Source organism: Mesoplodon densirostris, chromosome 20 (assembly GCF_025265405.1).
Source record: "Mesoplodon densirostris isolate mMesDen1 chromosome 20, mMesDen1 primary haplotype, whole genome shotgun sequence".
NCBI classification, from domain to species: Eukaryota; Metazoa; Chordata; class Mammalia; order Artiodactyla; family Ziphiidae; genus Mesoplodon; species Mesoplodon densirostris.
In genome coordinates, this window is record NC_082680.1 from 27,356,486 (window position 1) to 27,378,263 (window position 21,778).

Sequence of the window (21,778 nt, forward strand, 5' to 3'; positions counted from 1 at the left end):
TTCCTGCCTTTATTCCTGAATATTTGAGCTTGTACCAGGACTAGCCCCAGACAAAACTGTGAAATCCACTAGACTCTTGTTCGTTTTGTTTTTCTCCCATTCTGGTACTAGAAAATGGGTAAGACCTTCTTCACTCGGTCTTTGAAGACATAAGTAGAAACAAAGAACAAAGCAGAGAAGGGTAAAGAATGTGCAGCCTGGAAAAGTATATAGAATAATAGCCAAAGGGGAAAATACACCTTGGTGTGTAAATGCGTGCATGAGTGTGTACACATGCATGCACACCCACACACACACATTGAAGCATCTTCCCAGTGGCTGCAAGGATTTAGGAATTCTAAGGACTCTGAGGCTCTCTGGGGCCATGGTCGGGAGGGAGGAGTCCTGTGGGGAAAGGGGTTAGCCTCTAGGAAGTAAGCAGCCTTCCTAGCTGTTCACCTACCTGGGAAAAGCTGAACTGGGGTTGAAGTTGAAGCAGCTCTTTGGACATCCCTCTGAAGGTTTCTTGCCCCAGCACCCTGTTCTTGAAGGCAAATGAGTCGTGCCTATTGGCTTAATTCATTTTCCATCTTTATTTGCTTCTGATCTGCTTTTCAGCTGTAACCACGGGAGCAGGTCAGGATGTGAAAAACTTCCAATAGCCACACACACTGATGTCAGTGAAAACATTTGGAAGAGTTGTTGAACAGTGGAGGAGGGAATACAATAAATCCAGACATGTCAGTAAGAAAGTATATTTTCTTTTCTGGTACCTACCCTCCTGGCCAGATTTCCACACTGTAGGTATTTACTTCCTGTATTAGTTTCCTAGGATTGCTGTGTCAAATTACTACTTACTGGGTAGCTTAAAACAATGAAGGTGGCTTCTCTCACAGTTCTGAAGTCCAGAAGTCTGAAATCAGGGTGCAGGCAGGGTTAGTTTTCCCGGGGGCTCTAGAAAATGAGCTTTTCTCTTAGCTTCTGGTGGTTTCTGGCAATCCTTGGTGTCCTTGGTTAGTAGACACATTACTACAGACAGTTCACATGGTATTCTTGTCTCTGTATCTCCATGTGTCTGAATTTTCCTCTTTTTATAAGGACATGAATTACTGGATTAGGGCCGACCTCAACCCAGTAAGGCCTCGTGTTAATGTTCTGGGTCACAGTACACCCTTTTCCAAGTAAGGTCATGTGCACAGTTTATGTGTGGACACGAAATTTGGAAGGGGGCCACTCTTGAACTCAGTCCACTCCCCATTCCCCTTTTGACATCATATCACTCTTATTTTTAGGCATGTAGATGTCATTAGAAATAAATTTCAGAGCCAGGCTGGATGAAAGTAAATAGAGGGCCATTTCAAGGAGCAGCTGTGGCTGTAGGATGGTTTAAAACAGAAATTCTGAGCTGAGGTGGGAGGTGGAGGAAAAAGCTTTGCTTTCTACATTTTGTATTATAGGTGAAAATAGAGAGTGTTTCAGCTACACTGTGGGTTAATGGCTATTGTGGGCCCCTAACAAGCTGTTTTTTTGTTTTGTTTTTTTTTTTTTGCGGTACGCGGGCCTCTCACTGTTGTGGCCTCTCCCGTCGCGGAGCACAGGCTCCGGACGCGCAGGCTCAGCGGCCATGGCTCATGGGCCCAGCCGCTCCGCGGCATGTGGGATCTTCCCCGACCGGGGCACGAACCCGTGTCTCCTGCATCAGCAGGCGGATTCTCAACCACTGCGCCACCAGGGAAGCCCCCTAACAAGCTTTTATAGCATTATCTTAAGGCGGGAAAGCATCTGGGTTCTAAACACTTGAGTTACTTTGAAATTTCACTTATTTGTGAGTTGGATACTACCTATATCTGTGCACCAATATTTACAGCTGTTTTAGTTTCAGCAATAGCTTACACACTAGTTATTACCACCAACATCTGTGTTTTTGTTGAAGGGAAGGCAGACCCAGAGAAGAAAGCTGTGAGAGAGACGGACACAGAGAGGGAAGGATGGTGAAAATGTTCATACCTTCCACGGTCGGGGTCTCGCAGGGTGGAGATGTCTGCCAGTGCCTGTCGTGGGGTTTTCAGGTCTCAAAGAGTATTTTTGTGCTTACTGACCTCACAGTCGTGCAGGGAACCTACAGTAATGACTCTTTGGAATGGCGGGAACTGGGAACTGTGCTTGGAAATTGATTAGTTGTGAAATGGTCACTGTGAAATAGCATCAGTCAGAGTTATCTTCCCTGAGCAGACGGTGTTTCACCCTCTCCACTGCACCACTGATTCCCTTCCTACCCACCTCCTGTGGGACCCAAGGGGTCATCAGTAGAAGGAGTTGTGGCTGGCAGGGCTACTGATGTGCCAGCTGGTTTTGTCCTGCAGTGGCATAGGAGGTGGAGGTCTCCTACTTGGCACATTGAAAGGAACCTTGGGGGCAGGTCTTACTTTCACAAGACATACACGATTGTCTTCTCTCTGCAAGGTAGAACTTACTTGGCAATTAACTAACTCCATCTATATGACCAGAGAAGGTAGTTTGTATAAGCATAGAAAGAGCTACCATTTATGGAGTATCTCCGTGTGCCAGGCACTGTGTTTAGTAGTTTCTCTATGTTATTTCATTTAATTTGCAGAAGACTGCTGTGAGATGCTAGAAAGCTATTGATACTTTTCATCCGTCTTACAGAACTTGTCCAAGCTCTCAGCTCACCAAGAAGCCAATTGAACCTTAAAGCTCAGATCTTTCTTTTCTTTGATAGTTTGTGTTTCTTTTTAGTGAGATGGTGGGTTTAGTTGGCTTCCCCCAAAGCCTTTATGAAGCTTGGGAGCCCCTAGGCCAGTGATAGCATATCTGCTTGCTCTGCTGCCTGACATTCCACCCACCCTTAGAAATAGAGTTTTTTGTTTCAAATCTCTTCTAGCTAATTTGCTAATCCTAAATCTTCTCTAAGTGCTGTGTTTCTTTGTTTGAAATAGGTAATCTGGTGATAAAACTAAGAACAGAGCACAGAGAGAATAGAGGCTTTGGGAGCTGAGGGTAACAGGCAGCCTGGGGCAGGGCAGCCCTGGAGTCTCTGTGCTCCCAAGGACCTGGAGCCTGGGTTGGATGCTATCTTGGGAAATGAGAAGTACTGAATGTCTACAGTTCCAGAGAGGGTGGCTTGGAGGGGAAGAAAAGGGGGCATATGAAGGGGAGAGGATAAGGGTAATCTCTACTTTCATTACAATTTTCCCCACATTTGGCCATGGCCCCGACAGATCTCCTTGTCGTGAAGGGCCCTGGGTATATTCTGATGAGCACATACTGATGTCTGTATCACAGGGGTCTCTCTCCTGGGATACAGCCATGGCGTCTGGAAATGGTTGAAAGGGAACTGAGGATTGTTAGTTTGGCGTCGTGGGGGGAAAGTAGGAACTTCAGAGTCGAACGGACTGGGGTTCGACACAGACTAGCACCTCCTAACTTCTAGGACCTACAGCAGTACTAGCCACCCTGAACCTCAGAGTCCTCATCTGAAAGTAGGAACAGTACTTTTCCTGTAGGATTGCTCAAACCAAAGAAGAAGGAAACCCAAGAATTTGCAAAGCATCTAACACAGTTTCTAATACTAAATAACTAGTAGAGATTATTATGACTTCTTTTCTTCCTCCTTTTCTAAAGCATCATAAACCTTTGATTCTCAGAGGAGGATGTAAGGCTCCGTTATGGTTGGGGATCCAGATTAAAGCTGAAAACTTGCAATTTCTGACACATTCTGAGCCCCATGAAGAAGGTTGCTGCTAAGACCATCCCTTGTCACCGTGGGCTCCCCAGCCTGTGCCCTTTGTTCTCGCCTTTGAAGCTCATCAGAGGATGAAGCCACCATAAAGTTTCCTGCTTTCCTCTCTTGTAATCTTGTGCGTGGAGGAAATAAAAGGTTATTTATAGAAGCTGGTGACTATCAATGTTTTTCACCTTGCTTACCCCATGAAAGAGTCTTATGAATGGCATTACTGTTACTAAAAAAACACTTTTTGAAAAACAGCATAGGAACTCGGAAGTTCTCACCAGACTCATATAGACACAGGTTCGATGAAATAATTGGTCGTACACTTTTCCTAAAATGCCTGAAATGTGAACAGATGATAATTCAAGCTTTTCTAAATGCTATGAGCTCATCCTATCACTAGATGTATTAGAATGTATTTGTTACTACAGTTGCTTTTAACCTTAACCTTGGGGCAGTTCTAACGAAAGATGGCAGCTTTTTAGTGTTTGACACCATTGTTTAGCTAAAACCAATTTGCTCTTTTCAAAACAATTCATTATCCCACACTGCACTTTTTTTTTACTCCCCAGTTAAATGGAAAATCTATCTTTCATAAAAGTTAGAAATTATGTCCAATGAAAATCCGACATTTTAATGCTTTTCCACAGATTAAAATTGTAGAGTTCTCGATAAACCCTGATTTACTGATGTTGGTTGTAAAATGGTTATTGCTGTTAATAAAGTCTGTAAATCTTAACAGGTTATATTTGCCTTGGACAATAAAACTTGCCCTAAAGGCTTAGTGTCTAAGGCTAATTCTGCACACATCAAGGTAAACAGCCTCCTCAAAATAATTCAATGTCTGAGAATTAAAGCCCAAAGCCAAGCAACTGACAGATTCTAGCCTTGAGCCACTGCATGCTGGGCAATCTTCTTGTTTTTATCTCATCAAGGAGTCAAGACGGTGCTGGAATTAGAAAGGTAAGAAGGTCAAGGGCCATGTCTTGGCTATTGTGAATAGTGCTGCTATGAATATATGGGTGCATGTTATTTTTTTGCATTATAGTTTTGTCCAGATATATACCCAGGAGTGAGATTGCTGGATCATATGGCAACTCTGTTTTTAGTTTTTTGAGGAACCTCCATACTATTTTCCATAGTGAATGGATAAAGAAATTGTGGTACATATATACAATGGAACACTACTCAGCCATAAAAAAGAATGAAATAATGCCATTTGCAGCAACGTGAGATTATCATACTAAGTGAAGTAAGTCAGACGGAGAAAGACAAATTCCATATGATATCACTTACATATGGAATCTAAAATATGACACAAATGAAGTTATCTATGAAACAGAAACAGACTCACAGACATGGAGAACAGACTTGTGGTTGCCAGGGGGGAGGGCTGGGGGAGGAATGGATTGGGAGTTTGGGGTTAGCAGATGCAAACTATTATGTATAGCATGGATAAACAACAAGGTCCTACTGTATAGCACAGGGAACTATATTCAATATCCTGTGATAAACCATAATGGAAAAGAATATGAAAAAAGAATGTGTATATATGTATAACTGAATCACTTTGCTCTACAGCAGCAATTAACAACATTGTAAATCAACTATACTTCAATTTAAAAAAGTAATTTAAAAAAAAGGTCAAGAGCTTTAGTCAATGTAGTGTGAGCTTGGAGAAGGTTCCCTTCTCTCTGCTGGCCACCAAGTGGGCTTTGGCATTCTTGTGTAAAAAGGGGAGCTCCCAGGAGCGGAATGAAAAAATATATTTTCTGTTTTATAACGTGTGTCAGAATCACACAAGTGTTAGAAGCCAAATTATTGGGGGTGGGGGGAGTTTGAGGGAAGAAGATCATTTTCCTTCCGGATGCCCATGTGGAAATAAAAGTTTTTTAAAGACGCTCTGTCAATCTTGATAGACTTGGTGGACGTTTGTCCTAGTTTCTAACGTTTAGGCAATTTCTTTTTAAGTCTTACCTCCCTAAGGTAAAAGCTGAAAAACTAATTTTCTAGTCTTCTTTGTGGTTAGGCCCACTCATCAGGCGTTCTCACCCAAGATGGGATAGAGAAATGAGCAGTGTGAGGTGGTACTTGTCCAGAAATCCTTCTCTGGAAAGGATGGTGGTGGTGGAGATGCCCAGCTCCTAGGGGCAGCCAGAAGAACTGGCATCTCTCCCAGGTCTCATGGTTGCGAGCCGTGTCAGCGTCATGGTTTTTGAACTGTGAGGGTGTTGCCAAGTGACCGTCCCTTTCCCTACGATGTGGTTGGTCGTTGTTCCTGGCTACTTCGCAGCCCGGTCAGGCTCTTTGGCCCTCCTGGAGGTTCTGGGCACTGCTAATATTCTTTAATAAAGTCTTTTCCTGACTAAACAAGCCAGAGCAGAGTTAGTTGGTAGCAATCAAGAATCGTGAGCATGACAGTGCTTGTGCCCTGTCTTACTCTTTCAAGGATGCCTTTGACGAATACCTGAGAGTGGCCATTGGAACCAAGCAAGTCACTGTAAGCTAAAGGCTGTTTGTGGGCTGTGATCTTTTTTTTTTTTAAATCTATAAAATAAGGAGAGGGGCTAGAATCCCCCTAAGGTCCCTTTCGTATCTCTCATTATTGCTGATGTATAAACAGTAGGATCTGCATAATACCTCTGACTTGTTTTAATAATTCTGCGAGACTGGTGCCAGACAGTTAAGTCAGAAGCCTTTTCCCCTTCTTCTCTGTGAGGGTATTCTTAAAGGTTCGTTTGTTTCAAATGTGTTCATCACCATAAAATCCAGGAGAGAGTCTTACGACATTGAACTGTTTCATACAAGAGTCACTAGACTATTATGTTTAACCTCAAGCAAACAGACTATGAAATGAGGATTTTATTTTTTAAATGAGACTCTTAATAATCCACTGGAGAAATGTTGAGATGCCCAAGTTCTGAAGCAGTGGACCTCAGGTATAAGTAATTAATTTGGTACAGCCAAAGCAGAGAGAGAATGTCTAATAGTCCAGATAAACTTTGCTTTGAGGAGACTGACAATGAAGACCTTTGCAGAAAGCGACATTTGATTGGAATGTATAATATTGTAACAGAAACCTAATGGACTCTTAGAAAAGGGAATGCTGAATTGGTTAAATGCTAGTAATTAAGTGCCCATAAATTACTTCTCTAAAAACATTCCTGCAAAAAGAAATTTGCTATCGTAAGAGAGATGGGAAAATGAGGTTAATATAAGTTATTTAAAAAGTGAATGTCTACAGCCCAGATACCCTCATCATTAATACTGGTCCTTAAGTTAAATCTTATTAATAGACTGACTTTTACCACATCCTGATCTGAGAAGCTCTGGTTCCTTACCGAGGAAGAAAAGAAGCCATCTAAACTCCTGATTCGTATTTATTTTCTTTTTTCTTCTTGTTCTGTATTCCTGGAGTGGGGGGGCGAAACATGGAAGATAGAATTACATTTTTCAAAGCCAAGGGTAGAGACACACAATGAGATGACAAAGGTAGTGTAGTTACTCGTCTTGCCGCCTCTTAACTTTTTTTTCTACATTCTTCTACGTCAGCTTCACACGCTCAGCTTTCTTTCTTTCCAAGCATTACTCTCTGGCTGTATTATTTACAGTCCTATCTCTGTGTCCCCGTAACCATTTCTCTTTGGAAGGTCCTTGACATCCTCCATCTGTCTGTCATTTTCACAGTCTGGGAGGTTCTGTACTAACCCAGCCAATCTCTGACTTCATCCCTGGCCGTCCCAGGTGACACTCATTTTTCTTTCTTAGAAATACCTAATTTAATTGGTGTAGCCTGCTCAAGTAAGGACAGCAGTTTCTCCCTTTCTCTAAACACTTTTACTTTTTTATTTTTAAATTTTTATTGGAGTATAGTTGATTTACAATGTTGTTACTTTCAGGTGTACAGCAAAGTGAATCAGTTATACATATACATATATCCACCCTTTTTTAGATTCTTTTCCCATATAGGTCATTACAGAGTATTGAGTAGCATTCCCTGTGCTATACAGCAGGTCCTTATTAGTTATCTATTTTATATATAAATAGTAGTGTAGGTATGTCAATCCCAGTCTCCCAATTTATCCCTCACCCACCTTATCCCCTGATAACCATAAGTTTGTCTTCTATATCTGTAACTCTATTTCTAATATTATTTTATTTTTTGGCCATGCCACACACTTTGTGGGACTTTAATTCCCCCACCAGGGATTAAACCTGTGCCCTCGGCAGTGAGAGTGCAGAGTCCTAACCACTGGACCATAAGGGAATTCCCTAAACTCTTTCTTTCTTTCTCTTTTTCTCTTTCTCATTCTCCCTCCCTCCCTCCCTCCCTCCCCTTCCCCTCCCCTCCCCTCCCCCTCCCCCTCCCCTCCCCCTCCCTCCTCTCCCCTCCCCCCTCCCTCTCCACCACCATCTTATTTCATGCATATGCAGCTAAGAGTATGGACACAAGATAATGGCATAAGTGAATGCATATATGTATAGGCACACACATGCAAGCCTACTGCTTTTCCTCAATTTCTTTTTCTTTAACATTTCATTGAAGTACAGTTGATTTATAATGTAGTGTTACTTTCTGCCATATAGCACAATGATTCTGTCATACATATATATACACACACCTTCTTTTTCATATTCCTTTCCATTAGGGTTTATCACAGGTTATTGAACAGTGTTTACTGTGCCATACAGTAGGACCTTGTTGTTTATCCATCCTATATATAATAGTTTGCATCTGCTAACCCCAGACTCCCAATCCATCTGTCCCCCGCCCCTCTCCCCACTTGGCAGCCACAAGTCTGCTCTCTATGTCTGTGAGTCTGTTTCTGTTTCGTAGGTAAGTTCATCTGTGTCATATTTTAGATTCCACATCTAAGTGATATCATACGGTTTCCTCCCTTTCTTTACTCTTGGCTATGATTCCAGGGCTGAGCCTTACTGTTCCCCCAATTGCAATGAAACCCCATCATTCGATGGCCTTGGAATCTGCCTTGTTTTCAAGTCCCAGAGATGCACTGGCAGAGTTGCTTAGTGCCGGTGACCACTTTGAACAAACTTGGATGCGATGCAGAAGCAATTGACAAAATACCTCTTTATCCTCCACCCTCTCTTCCCCTCCTCTTTTTTTTTTCCTCCGGCAGAAAATGACACGCTTTATCCTTTCAAAATATAAAATTTTTGTATTGTGCTTAAGGTTTCTCAAATTGGGAGCACAAACAAACAGATCAAGAGGGAAGGCAGTGTGGAGGAAAATAGGAGAAGGTTAGCAGTCAATCAATCAGTAGTGAACATTGAAAGAAAAACACATAAGAAAAGGAAATGCGTAATTTCTGAGTTAACATAACGAAGGTGTAAAGCGATCTCTGTCCTGTGCCACCTTACACAGTTTAGCAGCCATAAACGGTCTTTATATCTTCAATGATGCAGACGTAAAAGCAGTCTGGGAGGCTTCCACATAAAGAGCTGGGGTTCTGTAATTCAGCAGTAATGCTCCATGGGCATGAATCAAGAACTCCGTCCTGATCCTGCTGAGGGAGCGTGGATTTTAATGCTTCTCTGAAGCACACCACATGCCATCCTGATACACTTAGCAAATGTAGACTGCCTTTGTTTTTTAGGCAGAACTTAAATAGAAACCACCAACCAGTGCCATCACAGCTTCTCCTGGTAATCCTTTGCTGTGATTCCCAAATTCTGATGGCTATCTGTCTGGTCTCTTGGGGAAGAAATGCCGCCTTCTCTAATGCCTTTTGTTTTTAGTTAACTTTGGGCAACTGAAAGGTACACCAGCACCCTGCGTGATTTTTCACGTAACTGCTAGTCAAACAGAGTGTGCCCGTTTCTCCTTCATGGGGTAATTAGAGACCCACAGAATAAGCACCTGCCTCCAGGTACTGTGGAGATACGCCCAGCTCATCTTATGACACGTTAGCTTCAGATGCAGAATTTGTGTCTGTTTCAAGAACCCTAGATGGCCTCTTTCATCGCCCTGTACAGCTCTCATGCTTCTTCACTCTGTAAAATCTTAAGCTGTGATCTTGCCACCGAGCCACCTTAGATTCAGCGCAGTAAGTACATTGAGTGCAAGAGCAACTCCATGAAACTCCCAGAGCTTTACTGGTACAAGTCACAGCGGCTTCCACACCATAAATGACAGGCCTGCCACTCCAGCTTAGCATAGCTCACATCTGCATATAACTCCAATTCACTTGGCTCTGTCAGTTAAGCTTCCAAGGAAAAACCTCCAGCATTCAAAGTCGAACACTGATCATCGCCGGCTGCGGTGGATTTTGATTTAATTATACCTGAGTCTGTCTTGGCTAGGGCTTAACTGAATCGGAACTGTTCTTTTCATTGTCGATTCAGTCTTGCCTTACAGACCTGGCTGTCCATCATCCCAACAGATTCTCTCTCTAGATGTGCTCATTCATCATGGGTGAGAGTTGTCACCCTCCGTGCACCACCAGCACTGGCCCTTGCTGGTTACAAGTGATGGTTTCAACATCGATTTCTGTGTGCAGGAAGTGTCCGAGGGATGATTCATGTGCCAGCTCCGTAGTGTCATTTGGAGTTCACCTCTGGGAGGCAGCTGTACCACAGCAGGGGAACAGAAGGACAGATCTGCCTACCACCACCCCAGCTGGACAGGAGCAGTCACTGGTACATAAGTTCTGTATGAGACTAGGTGGTCAGTTTGACCTTTCCTTGTCATCTGTGTGCTGCTTGAAATACCTCAGCTACCATATCCGTGTATGTTTGAAAGGACTAGAGTATTACGTAGTAATGAACGTCATGCATTTGCCCGGAAAAATGTGCCTCCTTGATAGGCAGGGAACTCACATTCTTTTTTTTTTTTTTTTTTGCGGTACACGGGCCTCTCACTGTTGTGGCCTCTCCCGTTGCGGAGCACAGGCTCCGGACGCGCAGGCTCAGCGGCCATGGCTCACCGGCCCAGCCACTCCGCGGCATGTGGGATCCTCCCGGACTGGGGCACGAACCCGTGTCCCCTGCATCGGCAGGCGGACTCTCAGCCACTGTGCCACCAGGGAAGCCCACATTCTCATTTTTAATTAACTCATTCAAATAATCATTGATAGGAATTGGCGCTGTAGAGGGATGATGGTAATGGCAGATAAAGAAAAAAGATAACAAAGCTAATGGGGAGAAAAGGACCTCAAAGCAGATGGGAGCTGACAAATGCTGGATTGTGTGTATAGGTCATTTCACTCAGAGCCACGATGTTAGAATCCTCATGAATGGTCGTGGTTGTTAGCTGCCATATACTGAGGACCATGTGCCAGGCCCTCTGCTAGGCACTTGACGTAGGTCGTCCTATTTCATTCTCACAGCTGAGTTAGGTACTGTTATCATTTTCACTTTACAGATGTGGAGACTGAGGCTTAAATTAAGTAACTTCCCCAAAGTTCCTCTGAGAGTGAGGGCCCTTAGTTCTCTTTGATTTCAAAGCCCACATCTTTAGACAACCCTACAGTGTCTTGCTGTTTAACCATGTGCCCTGTGCTTGGTAAGTGAGGAGGTAGTGATTCCAGCAGAGGTGTATCTGATTCCCATGTTGGATCCTTTCTGTTACATCACACGACCCTCCCATTGGTGCTGGGTCAGCTTTGTTGTAACTGACACCAGAGCGTGATTTAAAGACAGCTCATGGACAAGTCTCTTGCTTGGCCTAATATAGCTTTAATCTGTCACTACTTCAATAGATGGCTTCTTTGCCTCAAGGCATACCCCAGGAATGAGGCACAGTCTCTATTACTGACAAGCCCAAGCATCCAATAAATGAAATGAATATGTAAATAACTATCTAAAACAGAGTGTGGTACCTCTAATAATAGAACATTAATAAAATAGGAGGGACATGATTATTTCTCTTGGCCAGAGTGGTCAACCAAGACCTTGCCGAATGTAATTCCCATAGAGGTTTTTTTTTTTTTTTTTTAACATCTTTGTTGGAGTATAATTGCTTTACAATGGTGTGTTTGTTTCTGCTTTATAACAAAGTGAATCAGTTATACATATACATATGTTCCCATATCTCTTCCCTCTTGTGTCTCCCTCCCTCCACCCTCCCTATCCCACCCCTCTAGGTGGTCACAAAGCACCAAGCTGATCTCCCTGTGCTATGCGGCTGCTTCCCACTAGCTATCTATATTACATTTGGTAGTGTATATATGTCCATGCCACTCTCTCACTTTGTCACAGCTTACCCTTCCCCCTCCCCATATCCTCAAGTCCATTCTCTAGTAGGTCTGTGGCTTTATTCCTGTCTTACCCCTAGGTTCTTCATGACCTTTTTTTTTTTTTTTAGATTCCATATATATGTGTTAGCATACGGTATTTGTCTTTCTCTTTCTGACTTACTTCACTCTGTATGACAGACTCTAGGTCCATCCACCTCATTACAAATAGCTCAATTTCTCCCACAGAGGTTTTGAAGGATGAATAAGAGGTCACCATGGTAGAAAGTTACACAGAAAGCTCAAGGTGCAGGATCAGCTTGATTAAAAGCAGGCAGGTATCAAACAGCATGGTTGGCCAGGAAGTACAGTTAGTTTCGTTTTGAGAGAGCCTAAAGGACACAGGGGAGAATCACTGAAGTGAAAACTGATGGAAAGCCTTGTTGGCCATCTAAAAAACTTTGATATTTTTCTTTTTTAAATTTTTTAAAAATTCTATTGAAGTATAGTTGATTTACAACATTGTATTAGTTTCCAAAATGCAAAATGATTTAGTTATACATATATATGTGTATATATCTATATTCATTTTTTCCCATTCTTTTCCATTATAGTTTATTACAAGGTATTGAATATAGTTCCCTGTGCTATACAGTAAATCCTTGTTGTTTAGAAAAACTTTGCGTTTTTGCTCACAGGTGATAGGGAGCCAGTGAAGGATTCGAATCAGAGAAGTGAGATGCCAGATTTATGTGTCTGTCTGTATTTTTCAATGCCCATATATATTTTAGTTCAAGGACCCAGTAGGTGGCAACAAGGAAGCGTGTAGGAAGTTGTAAATGTGTGTGTGTCTGTGTCATGGAAGTGACTTTCTGAAGATTCTTCATTTGTAAATAAATAACTTCAAACTTGCAGAAAAGTCTCAAGAATGAGACCAAGATCAGTATCAGCTGGCGGCGGCGGTGGCCGCGATGATGGAGATCCAGATGGACGAGGGTGGCGGCGTGGTCGTGTACCAGGGTGACTATTGCTCTGGCTCGGTGCTGTCGGAGCGGGTGTCCATCTACCGCGAGTCCGAGCGCCTCATCCACTGCTGCAACGAGGAGGTGGTCAAGGAGCTGATGCCACTCGTGGTCAGAGTGCTCGAGCACCTGGACTCGGTGCTCAGCAAGAACCAGTTGCACGAGGCGGCGCTGGAGCTGCCGCGCGAGGACAACGAGCCTCTGCTCACCCAGTAGGAGCGGGAGAAGGTGCTGCGCAAGCAGGCCGAGGAGAAATTTATCGAGCGTGAAGATGCCTTGGAACAAGAGAAGGAAGAACTACAAATCCAGGTGGAATACTGCGAGTTTCAGACCCCGCCAGCTGGAATTGAAGGCCAGAAACTCTGCAGATCGGATTTCCCAGCTGGAGGAGCTGGAGTCGGAGATGAAGGAGGAGTGCAACGCCCTGCACCGGCGGCACGCGGAGGTCATGCAGACCTACGGGGAGCACATCAGGAGGTCCGAGATGCGGCAGGTCGCGGGGAACAGCGCCCTGCCTGCCGGGGAGGAGGTAGGGCAGGAAGCCGGGCGCCAGAGCCTGGTGCCCTCCCCCCAGAGGGGCCATGGCCTCTGGACTCAGGGAGAAGGGGGCGTCCGGTCGGAGTGTGTGGCTTGAGCCGCTCCTGTGCCTTGGCAGTGAAGAGGCGCCTTCCTGTGTGCGTGTGTTGCAGGGAGTGTGGCCGGCGCAGCGCTTGTTTGGGAAGCAGAGGCGGGGCCGCGTCTCGGCTGCCTCCGTCGCTCTGCCAGCTGGCTGGCGACCTTTAACCTCACAGTGGCGCCCAGAATCGCTTGCCCTGCGGTTGCTGCCACAGCGTATGAGACTCTGGGCTTCTGCTGGCCGTGAAGCCACCCCTTGCCCCCCGAGCCTGGGCACTGGGCTGTGATGGAGATGTTCCCAGGGCCCAGTTCCCAGGGCGGGTCTGACTGCCCCGGGCCCACTTCCGGGTGAACGGATGTGGACGGCAGCCGCGCCTCCCGTGTCCAGAGGGCACGCTGGTGGAAGGAGAAGGGAGCACGGGCCTGCTCTCACTGCGCCGGGTGTCGGCCTCTGTAGGGCTCAGAGGGTGCAGACGTCCCACTGTGGCCCGTGCTGTTGCAGCAGGGGAAGGGGAAGGCCCGTGCTGCCCTCCTGGCCTGCTCTTCTCTGGGGTGTACCTTGCCTGCCACAACTCCGGATCCTTTGCGCACAGACGTGTGTCTGCCCATCTCCTTAGTTCAGACTCTCCAGCTCCCCGAGGAGGCTCGTCCTTAGCACCCGGGAGCCGCTGAGCCCACTCAGGCAGTCTTCCTTCAGTCCTGGCTTGGTTCCGTGAATCTGTGTGTCTTTAGAATAAAATTGGTGGTGAGGGCTTCCCTGGTGACGCGGTGGTTAAGAATCCGCCTGACAATGCAGGGGACACGGGTTCGAGCCCTGGTCCAGGAAGATCCCACATGCCGCAGAGCAACTAAGCCCATGTGCCACAACTACTGAGCCTAAGCTCTAGAGCCCATGAGCCACAACTACTGAGCCCGCATGCCACAACTACTGAAGCCCGCATGCCTAGAGCCTGTGCTCCGCAACAAGAGAAGCCACCACAGTGAGGCCCGCGCACCACAACGAAGAGTAGCCCCTGCTCGTCACAACTAGAGAAAAGCCCGTGTGCAGCAACGAAGACCCAACGCAGCCAAAAATGAATAAATTAAAACAAACAAACAAACAAAAAGAATGAGACCAAGAGGTCCAATAAGGAGCCTCCTTTCAGCAGTGCCTGGCCAAGTGCTGGGACCACCGTCCCGGCCTCCATTGTCTGAGCAGGAGTAGGCCTGTCTCTCTAAGCCTTCTTGTCATTTCTGCTGTGGGGGTCACTTGGACCTGACGGGAAGAAGCGTACATGATGTGGACATCTGTGTTCAGCAGCCTTGATGTCGTGCCTCAGAGCAGGATGGCCTTGACTCACTCTGTTCACTCTGCACAGCTCACCCCATGAGCACCCTTCTCTGATCAGAACAAAAGTAGCAGCTGAAGAGGGGGGTCAGGCATCCTAATGTCGTTCGATGCCCCGCACCAGCCCTTCACCTCTGTATTCGGCGTGGACTTCCCAAACAATCTGACAGGACCTTTGAAGGTTTCTGTTACCTCCTTTGTACCTGCTTCTCACTTTCCTTGAAACGTGCTGAGATCCCGCTATCTCCCAGTGACTTTGAGTCCATTAGAAGCACGCGTGAAGCACTGGCTTTTCAGGCTCCCCCAGTTGTGAGGGTATTTCACGAAAGCCTGGGTTTTGGACAGAGGACAGTGGAGTATTGTCTTTCTTGTTTCCACGAGGCAGGAGCTTTTCATCCAGGTAACGTAGATATCCTCTCAAAGGCACTTCGGTACCACAGCCGTGGCGAGAGCTTTTGTTTTCTCTCTCTCACCTCTGCGACCGACCCAGCGTATGAAGCGAGTCTCCCCTCTCATCCTCCCCCGCAGCTGTCCCATTGTCTCAGTTACCCTTTGCATCTGCTTTTACCTTGTAGGCACTTGTTCAGTGGGGCTTAGTCAATCAAGCCTCCCTCATGCTATTCTGGCTTCCCTGATCTCCTGCGTTCAAAGTGCTGGGGCCATTATTCCTTTTATCTGACTGCTTTCAAGTCTGAAGTTTGGCTCACGTTCACTTCTGTGCCTGGGGCTGGTCATGCTCTCATTATGGGGTTTTCATCCCTAAGTTTCCTGGTTTCTCTTGCCTCCCTGGCTCCCAGTTGCAACTCTGGATCTCTAAGGAAACTGAGGACAGCTTCTATCAAAGGTAATCCCCTTCCCTTTTGCTGTACTGGGCAGTCAATACTTGACTCAGATTCAGACTCCAAGGAACGTAACACAGACCTGGGGTTCTCAACTTCAACACAGTCGGCCTCTGGGGCTGGATCCGCCTTTGTTTCGGGGGCTATCCTGCTCAGTGTAGGAAGTTTATAGCATCCTCGGTCTCTACCTATCAGATGATATTAGCATCTCACACCTCATTTTGTGACAACCAAAAATGTCTCCAGACATTGATAAATGTCACCCCTGGTTGAGAACCCCTGATCAGTGTCTTTGTTATATTTTAGAATCTCACTAACATGCTTTACTTGGTATCTAAGACAATGGCTACTACAAAGCAAGTGCTCAAAATTTTTTGCTGTCTTGAGCCCAACATCAACAGATAGTTGTTAACGTATGCCCGCTGGCCTGGGATCACCCTGTAGGCAGTGGAAATCATGCCGTATCCATCTCCTTATAGCCAGCCCTGAGCAGAGTACCTGGCATGGAATAGGCACTCAGAAAACACATGTGGAGGCAATGCTTAAATGAAAAGAGGAAGCTAAAAGCTCCAACAGAAATGATTGTTAGGGACTTCCGTGGTGGCGCAGTGGTTAAGAATCCACCTGCCAATACAGGGGACATGGGTTCGAGCCCTGGTCTGGGAAGATCCCACATTCCGAAGAGCAACTAAGTCCGCGAGCCACAACTACTGAGCCCATGCGCCACAACTACTGAAGCCCACGCACCGCAACAAAGAGAAGCCACTGCCATGAGAAGCCCGCACACCGCAACCAAGAGTAGCCCCTGCTCGTTGCAACTAGAGAAAGCCCTCACACAACAACAAAGACTCAATGCAGCCAGAAATAAATAAATAAAAATTTTAAAAATGATAGACTGATTCATCAAGGAGTTACATGTGTTGGGTGGACACGACCTGGGCTCTGCAGGACATGATGAATCCATGTAAGAAGAGCTGGATAAAGAGAAAACCAGTACGAGCAACAGGGTGAGTCAGGCAGACAGTTCTGTTCCCAGAAGAGGTGGTCCTAGTCTACACTCCGCCTCTACTTCTCAAGTGGCCCAAATTGCCACAACTTCTCAAGTGGCCCAAATTGCCTCACATGAAAAAATAAAAAGCCACATTGCACAGCTGTAGACCACATTCGTGGCCTTGAACCAGTGGGTCAAAAATGCATGCCATGGATGAATCACATGAGACCACCACCCTGCTGAGGAAGTCGCCTCCAAGTAGGAAGCCGCCTCCAAGTAGGAAGCCTGCTGAACTGTAACAACACTGACAGAGACACAGTGGGGGCGTTGGGGGGGACAACCTATTCTTGGAGCTTGTACCTCATTCTCCACCAGGGCAAACCCAAGATGGGCATGCTTATTCCACAGCTTCACTTGATGGGACTGTCAAGGGACTGTCACATGTTGAAGGTGGTAGACCTGGCTTCTAGACCCCTTTCTCCACCTCATAATTAGAAAAGCTAAATCCCTTGTTTTGTTTTGCTTTAATGATACCATTAGCTTTTCTACCTGAAAAGACAGGGGGCTGGAAAAAAGCAATCTTTGGGGGAGGTGGCCTTAAAATCCAAGGGAGGCATTATTTACTAAATCACATTATTTAAGAACATGGACCTTGGAATCATGAGTCAGGTAGAGTTCAATCCAAGCCCCTCCTTTTATTAGCTGTCTGATCTTGGGCTGATTCTGTAACATTTCTGAACTTCAGGGTCCTCATGGGCAAAATGGGATACTAATGTCTCATAGGGATGCTGTGAAGATTGATTCAAATGAGATCATGTGGTTATAACATTTACCTGAGTTCCTACCACGTAGCACAGTAAATGGTTATTGTTAATAGTAGTTGTGTTAGATAGATAATAAAATCCATTAACACTTTATTGCTTTATTTTTACTGTTTCTCCATAGTGTATGACTGGGGAACCAGATCTGCCTTTGTGATGTTCTCACATTGTTAATATGTTGTTGATGGGAGGTCATGTTGAGGTTTACACCCACTCTTCTCTCTTCCTAAACCACGTGGCCCCACTTCATCCCCACCCGGCTTAACCTGCTCTCATCCTATTTCCATCCGGGCTAATGCCTTCTTTCCAGGTGACCATGATCTCCCTTGGTTTTAAGGATGTAGAGACTGTGGGAGTCATGTGTTCTCAGTGACAAATTCATTTCTTTTCAAAGTAAAACAGCAAGGCATGTGAACAACTTGATTTTGTCATTGGAAGTGCCCTGTACCAGTCAAGGTGGGAGTTCAGGATCAATATGAGGAATGGATCTGAGCTCCAAGTGGTAGTCAGCAAAAAGGATAAAGTATCACCCTGCCTCTCGGATGGTAATTTCTTCTCACTGTCTCATCTGTGATGGCCAACGTTGTGTCTGCCACAGCAGATGTCAGACCAATCACAAACCAAGCCTGGGAAGCATTTGGTCAATACATCCCGTGCCTCAAACTCTGAGTCATTTTTATGTTTGTTTGTTCCCCTTATTACTTTCTCTGGCTGAGTAAAATCTCTATTACTTTGGGCTCAGGAACAGAGAATGTGCTGTGAACACCCGAGGCGCACATTCTATTTTATTTTTATTCTTTTTTGTGATGACTTCATTATTCCCTTATGTGTGAGTTTTTCCCCAAATTGTTTTTCTCCCTTTTGCTTTCTTCAGTGCCCTCTTCTTTTGGCTTCCCCATTTATTTAGTCCAGCTGTATGGTAGTGAGCTGGTGCCATGGCTTGGCTTTCCTCCTCAGAGCAGTCAGTGGCTCCCAGACTTCTGGATTTCACAGACCAATCAAATGAATCCCCTCCCCTCCCGGTAAGAGGATGGACTAGCCGAGTGTTGCCAACTTTTTTGTTTTTTTCAAGGAAGGACATTAAGACATAAGATCCATTTTCCATAACTATTATTTCATTCAGAAAAGGGCATTTAACAACAACATAAAATCACAGAATTATACATTGATTTTATATATTTTTAATTGAAGTATAGTTGATTTACAGTGTTGTGTTAGTTTCTGGTGTACAGCAAAGTGATTTAGATATACATATATATATATATATATATACATATTCTTTTCCATTATGGTTTATTACAGGATATTGAATATAGTTCCCTGTGCTATGCAAGTAGGTCCTTGTTTTTCTATTTTATATGTGGTGGTGTGTATCTGCTAATCCCAAACTCCTAATTTATCCCTCCCCCACCCCCTTTCCCCTTTGGTAACCTTAAGTTGGTTTTCTATGTCTGTGAGTCTGTTTCCGTTTTGTAAATAAGTTCCTTTGTATCATTCTTTTAGAGTCCTCATATAAGGAATATCATATGAGATTTGTCTTTCTTGACTTACTTAGTAGGATCATTTCTAGGTCCATCCATGTTGCTGCAAATGGCATTATTTCATTCAGAGTTATACATTTTAAATTAGCTTTATAATGAATTTTACTGTTTTCATTTTTCCTCTACAAGACTAAAAGAAAAGACATCGTAGTCCATGCATCTTGGGAATGAGTGATGCAAGGCACCTGTCACCTTCCCTCGGACAACCCTGGTGGATTAGAGTTAAGAATAGTGCTCAAGGCTATCTAGGGTGGAAGGAGCAATCAAAGATCTCTTTAGTTCTTTAATCAGTTCCTCTGCGTTATTCTTATTTTCAGGAATACCTTTCTTCACATTTTGTCCACGTGTTTGCCATGAAATCAGTACTGCCCAAAAGAGAAATGAGCTTACGTTTCCATTAGAAGCTATAGTCGTGGGCTTCCCTGGTGGCGCAGTGGTTGAGAGTCCGCCTGCCAATGTAGGGGACACGGGTTCGTGCCCCGGTCCAGGAAGATCCCACATGCTGCGGAGCGGCTGGGCCTGTGAGCCATGGCTGCTGAGCCTGTGCGTCCGGAGCCTGTGCTCCGCAGCGGGAGAGGCCACAGCGGTGAGAGGCCCGCGTACCACAAAAAAAAAAAAAAAAATAGAAGCTACAGTCGTGAGTAAAGCATCAGAGTTTGTGTTGATATTTGCTAGAACCTGGAGAAAGAGCCAGACCTTGTGTTGCCCACTGGTGCTCCATGAGCAAACATGATGGACCTTGAAAATTACTATCGTATATCATCCATTCACAGCATGCATGCACCAATGATGATGGTTTTAGTTTTGTATTTGATTTGTACCTTCCTGCACAAAAGCCCTGGGTTCTGGAATCAACAGCCAGGAATTCAAACCCTGCATCTGTCAATCTACTGGCTGTGTGATCTTGGAAGACTTCCTCCTCAGCTGATTTTCTCACTTATAAAAACAAAAGAGATGCTAATAATGCCCACCTCCAGGTAGTCCTAAGATGTAACTGAAAGGAGGTAGTAAGAATGACTGGTACAGTGCTTGGCACAAAGCCTTTGGGGATACAGAGATGCTCCCTTATCCTTTTTTTTTTTTTTTTTTTTTTTGCGGTATGAGGGCCTCTCACTGCTGTGGCCTCTCCCGTTGCGGAGCACAGGCTCCGGACGCACAGGCTCAGCGGCCATGGCTCACGGGCCCAGCCGCTCCGTGGCATGTGGGATCCTCCCGGACCGGGCCACGAACCCGTGTCTCCTGCATCGGCAGGCGGACTCTCAGCCACTGCGCCACCAGGGAAGCCCTCCCTTATCCTTTTTCATTGCAACCCCATTTAAAAGGGAAAACCTAAATAGGGCATCTCAGAACCATTCCTGGTCTCTCTCTAAATTAACTAATCGCTATGGTTCTTCCCTCTCCTCCATCAGCCACCTGTTTTGGCTCGTGTTCTATACACATATTTGCCTACATACACCTCCTTGTTAATTCTTTAAAATAGGGCCTTTTTCAATTACAGGGATGTTAATTATTATTTATCACCCTGAATTATTGTAATCTGCTACAGTCTTATTTTGAGTGTGCATGCCCGTGTGTGTGTGTGTGTGTGTGTGTTTTAACCCAGTAGTCTGTGAACTTCAGCAGCCTACGGTAGCTTTTTATCTGCTTTCCAATAACACTGTTTCATTTCCAGCCCTCACAGGGCATTTCATGGTGATGAGCTATACAGCTGCTTTCTGACAAACATAAACTTCCCTTGATTTTTGAGTGTTTTGCAGAGGGTGGTACAGTATTATAAAATATCTTTAAAACTCTATCACTTGAGGGCTTCCCTGGTGGCGCAGTGGTTGAGAGTCCGCCTGCCAATGCAAGGGACACAGGTTCGTGCCCCGGTCCGGAAAGATCCCACATGCCGCGGAGTGGCTGGGCCCGTGAGCCATGGCCGCTGGGCCTGCACGTCCGGAGCCTGTGCTCCGCAACGGGAGAGGCCACAACAGTGAGAGGCCCGCATACCACAAAAAACAAAACAAACAAACAAAAAAAAACCTCTATCACTTGAAAAAAATGTTAGAAATGTGCCTTATAGGTGCTCTTTTATCAAATGTTTAACACAGGGTCTGGCACTTAGATGGTCTCCCCTGATGTTCCAGTGGATATCTACATAAACCGTTATGGTTTATTTACTACTATAGCTTTTAATGGAAATGTAAAATAATTTCTCTTCTGGGCAGTACCGAATTTCATTGCAAACCCATCAACAAGATGTGAAATTCACATAAAAGCCAAGTTGCAAGTATCGCCAAAGCTGGGAGAGTCGTTGCTGCCTATTGTAGATGGGCTAGTCTATTTACGGTTCTTGTACACATACTGTAAAATGTAATGTGGCAGGATTGCTATTTTGTAATAAAACAATGTGGTGCTCCTGGAAGGAAAAAAAGGGGTTGGTGAATTACAGCAGCCGTTGTACCTTGTTTCCCGTTATTGAAAATGTAGTATGATTATTAAATGCATGCAGTGTGCATTTTACACACTTCGTGATATGTCTAGGTTTTTATGTGTGCCTGGACTATCAATATTTGCTTTACTTTCAGGGAACATTAGTTACAAATACAATAAGCGTGTTTCATTTTTCATTGAGAACATACTGGCTTCAGTTTTCAAGGCGGAGTGTGCAATCGATACCGATGATTATTGATCTAGAAACTCTGTTGAAAGTAAGCA

At 45.0% G+C, this 21,778-nt stretch overlaps 1 protein-coding gene and 1 pseudogene across 2 annotated transcripts in view; both read left to right on the forward strand.

The window, feature by feature from the left end:
• The window catches only part of UNC5D (unc-5 netrin receptor D), a 620,692-nt gene that overhangs the window by 403,892 nt on the left and 195,022 nt on the right, over window positions 1–21,778 (forward strand). The window lies entirely within an intron of this gene.
• Window positions 12,870–13,578, forward strand: LOC132481372 (C-Jun-amino-terminal kinase-interacting protein 3-like; annotated as a pseudogene).